The sequence below is a fragment of the Gavialis gangeticus genome, unplaced genomic scaffold (genome assembly GCF_001723915.1).
Source record: "Gavialis gangeticus isolate Ggan-Ray unplaced genomic scaffold, GavGan_comp1, whole genome shotgun sequence".
Lineage (NCBI taxonomy): Eukaryota > Metazoa > Chordata > Crocodylia > Gavialidae > Gavialis > Gavialis gangeticus.
The window spans coordinates 24,222,458-24,227,271 of NW_017729009.1; the positions used below are offsets into that span (position 1 = coordinate 24,222,458).

Sequence of the window (4,814 nt, forward strand, 5' to 3'; positions counted from 1 at the left end):
CGCGCTGCTCCCGTGGCTGCGGCTCCAGCTGCTCGCGGCTCTGCATGTCGCCCCCTCCCCCCGCCGGAACTACGCCACCAGCCCGGCCCACGCATTTCCGGGCCGGCCCCCGAGCGGCGCGGGGAAGCTCCGCCCCGTCGCTGAGGCCCTGCCCTGCGTTCCGTTAGCTCTCGTGGGGGATGGGGAGGTAGGGAGTTGTATGCTGAGGGCTGGTCCCGCGACTCCAGGAGCCGGAAAGTAGCGCGAGACCCGGGGGCTGCAGCCCCTAAAAGCTGAGGGGGCTGGTGGTTTCAGGCTGGAGGGGAAGGGAAAGCTGCCTGGACCCTCTGAGCCCTGCTTGGTCTTGCCCCTTCTCTGAGGCAGCAGTCCAGGCCTGCTGCCCTCATGCTGGCAGACAGGAGCGAGGGTTCTTGGGGCAGAGGTTCTCATCTTCTTGAGCAGTGCTTCTCCCTCGTCTTTTGCTGAATTGAGGCAGCCTTTGCCCAGCTGCAGGCAGCCGGGGGAAGAGGCGAGGTGCCCCTGGGAAACGGCAGCGCTTCCTTTTCGCTTGATTTGTGACAATGGGGAAAATCGCAGGGTGGCTCTTGTGTCGCAAAGCGCCCCAACCTCTGCTGAGCCTGTGATGAGGGAGCAGCTGCCCAAGGTGTCCCAGAGATTTCTTTGCCTGCAGCACCAAATAGGCACCCTGTTAACCTGATCTTCATGGGAATGGGTCTTTCCCAGTTTTCTGATTTCCCCTGAAATCTACAGGCTTGTACCCATTGATGCTTCCAACACTCCCAGGTATTTTTGGATTGATGGCATGCAGTTTTCAAAAGCTATCCTATTACATCCAAAAAGAAGGAGGAATTGAATGTGGGTGCTAAATGATTTTATAACTTGTCACACTTGGAGCTGCCTAGAGCTTGGCAGTTCTGGCCCGAAGTAGCCAGATTAGGGTCATTTATCCCTCTTCATGTGTCTTTTTCTAGGACAAGAGAGACAGATAGGGTGACTGAGTGTTGCCCCTCTGACTGCAGAGAAGTACCCTTATCATAGGCCTAGGTAACTAGTATTCAAAATGGCTGAGTCCCAGAATCCCAGCCTCCAGGAACTGCCCCATCTTCAGATCAATTCTAGACTTAAAACCTCATTGTGGCATCTCCGAGGGGCATTTTGATGAGGTGCTCCTAGGAGATCGTCAGCATCGCTTTTGTAATGCATAAATCTTTCTCTAGTGAGACAGTCTCCCCAGGGTCACAGCCCTTATTCCATATGGCCCTTTCCAAGGTCAGTCCATTCAGGCATAGGCAGTTTAGTCCATTATAATAGTTTATAGCTCTCTAGCACTTTTCGTTCTGAAGGATCCCATATGCTCCACAAATGATATACATCTGGTTCCACTGAGATGCAATGAACCCTAGGCAGTAGCTTTTAACAGTATACAGCATTGCTAACACAGCAGTTTAAAACAGAAAAAGAAAAAATGTTGGACCATTTAAAATCTTGGGAGTAAATTTTAAGTACGTAGGATCTAATCAGACCTTCTCTTATGAAATGTGTTATAGGATCTAAAAACAAAGGAGGTCAGGGTATTTGTTTCATATTTGAAAGTCATCATCTGTAGTAGCAGAATGCCACCTAGCAAGGGGTCAGTAGTCAGTTTTGGTAATTCCTAGATCTAAGCCAAGCTTTTAATACCCCTAGGACCTGCAAAACCTAATTTTAAAAGGGCCAGTTTTTAGTTGGAATGAATAAAGGCAATTTGAATACAGAAGAAAAGAAAAACAAGGACCTTTTAAATGTGTTTAAACTCACTGGATTAATAAGTGTCTACCATTTTAGAGATATATATTTGCAACTGTGCTCACAATATTCCAGATTTCAAGATGTCCTAGTTTTAAACAGCCAGTGTAATAAGTCCCCATGAAAATGCCTGTAAATAAGATACATGGTGTTCCTGCACTTTGACATTGTGCATGCAAGTCTATAATTAAATTTAACTGACAAGTAACAGTTCCACCAGACGGGATCACCATTTACAATTGGAAAGTTTGTCACTCATGTTCAACACGCTTCATACTATCACATTGCACATAATTGTTCCATTATTCCATATTAACATCTCTATTTTATTTAACAGAAGGATAGTCTTATGTTAAACAAGGCTGATATTTTACTGGCAGCTTCTGATATGCCCTTTAGGTACTAAGCCTGAGGCAATTTGTGTCCTTATTTTCCTGCTTACTGTTACTGGTATGGTAAGTTAGGCATTCAGACCGTTTACTGTGAAGAGATAACACAGTTCAAGCTAAATGCCCTTCCCCCTCTCATTCTCCTTCTCCCCCAGCCCCCACCTTCAGCAATACCAGTTTGTCAAAAGAGGCTTTTATGGAAAATATGGGAACTATATCATGATGAGAGAGGCCACCAGACCCTGGGAGTAGAGAGTGTCCAGAATTTCTCAGCACCTTTTTAGGATCAGGAATAGAATTCAATACAAATAGACATTAATGCCTCGGTGTTTACATAATAGTGTGTAAGTACACGCCCCTATGATTTTGGTGTTAATTAACAGGTAGCTTTTCTCCTCTCTGAAAAAATAAACCTGTAAAGAATTTCCAGCCCCAGCATTCCTGGCTACTGGTTTTCATCTCTGGTTTTAAAGAAACAGCACTTATACTCTTTCTGCTCTTTTTCTATGTAGATAAGCCTGTTTAGCAAACTATAGATGTAGACATGCCACATGGTGTGGACATGTTCTGGAGTTGAGGAGGGTTTCAGTTTCATTTATCTGTATTATCAAGTCCCAGAATCCTTTTCAATAATATTAAGATGCTTCTCAAGAAGATTATCTTCCTTCACTAAGAATTCACAGATAGTATCTGTACACACACAGAAGATCCAGGTAAGTCTCAACCAAGAAGGATTTTAGGATGCAGCCATGCCCATTGGCTACATCTGTACTGCCTTGATGGTCTCTTCATCCAGGTTTATTATCACCAGGTACCTGGCTTAAGCATGGGGCAGTTCCAAGCTATATTCTGACAAGCGACCCCCCTGAGCCTTGTATTCTTTAAGCAGGCAAAAAGTTACCTTGTAGATAGTGTTGTTCTGCTCTATGAATCTGGTGACTGACAACAGGGGGTTACCCTACAAGTCTGAGGATCCAGCATAGGGTTTTTATTGTAGAATTCCCTATACTGCAGAGGCCTGGAAGTAAAAAGTCTGAAGTCACATCATATCTTACCAGCTTGACATTCAGAGCTAACCACCAGCTGTATTCCCCAGACAGAACCCATGATGGAGTAGAATCAGCTGACCAAGTGTCATATGACTGCTTCCTAAAAAATTGCTAGGGGAAGGTTCCTAGGGGAATGTGGGGAAAGGAGTAAGAAAAGATTTTATGTAGGAGCTGGTGTAAGTGTACTCCAGTGTGGAAGGTGTGGTCTCTCTTCTCAGTTTATGGAAGGAAGACTGAGTCTTTGTTCACTTTTTGTTGCTGTTTTGAAATGTTTCTATTCTCTGTTTACTAATCATTTGTTTTGAGAAAAGGAGATGGAGCTGAACTTGAGAGTTTAGGCGTTGACTAGGTTGGCTAGTGAATCTGTCCTCTGGTTAGCAATGCTCATTAACATTTCTGTGACTTGTTGGCAGTGGAACAAATAAGGAACAGGTTTTCTACAAAGTCAGAGATATAGTCTGTGAGTAGAGAGTAGCATGTTCCTCTCCTCCTGCTGTGTGCTCCACACTCCATTTGGTCACTCCATATTGTAGGCTAAGCCCCTGTGGTAGTGGTTTAAGCTGCCATTTTGGCACTTTAAGGACCTGTCTACATGTGCATTAAGGTGCTTTTTCTAATGCATATTAAATTTAGTACCTCCAGTGTGAGGTACTAAAGAAATGTGCATTAGGCTGCCTAAATGCTTAGTAATGAATTCATTAGCATAATCACGTGTTCTTTCTGTGATGCTTTAATGCACAGTAAAATTGCCTACTGCACATTAAAGTGCATGTGTAGATGTGCCCTGAGAGACCCAGCTTTATTCTTTTGGATATACTCTTCTTCTATGACTAAAACTTTAAGCTGACTTCTTCAGGTAAACAGATCAGTATCTGTAACTATCTAGAAATCACAAGTTGGATGTAGGATGCTGACAAGCCATTGGGCCAACCTTAGTTTTTTTTACAAAGCTTAGATATAATTTGCAGCCATTACCTGCTTCAGGGGCTAGTTAATCAGTCCAATTTTTGTGGCAAGGCTGGAAGGCAACTTGCAACAACACCATATAGGATTAGATAACATCTCAGATATTACAAATAGCTATTAAAAAGGGATCAAACAAAGGGTCTAAATGTGCATAAGCAAATCAGATGTAAGTTTATTTTACTGGGCTGGCAGCAGCAACGAACTGTATGTTAATGTTAACTTTGCTGATGAAATCATTCTAACAAGAGCCTTGGGGGATGTCACTGGTTACGGAGCACCATAGTGACTCACTGCCATTGACCACTACTCTCTGGGTCTGACCTTGGAGCCAATTTCCCAGCCATTGGACTGTGGTGTAGCCAAGGCCACAGCTGGCCAATTTTTCCATGTGGAGGTCATGGGACACCAGATCAAAAGCTTTTTTAAGATCCAGGTATATGACATCAATCACTTCTCCCTTGTCCAGGTGATACATCACCTGGTCATAGAAGATGAGATTGGTCAGGCAAGGCCTACCCATGACAAACCCATGACAAACCCATGCTGGCTATCCCTCCCATCTTGATATGGGTTCTATTCTGCATGTAAGCACAGTTCTGAGCATTAGCTGCATAGCACCTGGAAT

The 4,814-nt window shown here is 44.2% G+C and overlaps 1 protein-coding gene across 2 annotated transcripts in view; it reads right to left on the reverse strand.

Annotated features, from left to right (window-relative positions):
* PTPN1 (protein tyrosine phosphatase, non-receptor type 1) overlaps positions 1 to 57 on the reverse strand; it is a 69,212-nt gene extending 69,155 nt beyond the window's left edge. For both annotated transcript variants that reach the window (XM_019510249.1, XM_019510250.1), the window contains exon 1: positions 1 to 57. This exon is cut by the window's left edge and continues 109 nt beyond it. The gene's annotated coding sequence lies outside the window, so the exon portion shown is untranslated.
* Between the last annotated feature and the right edge of the window lie 4,757 nt (positions 58 to 4,814).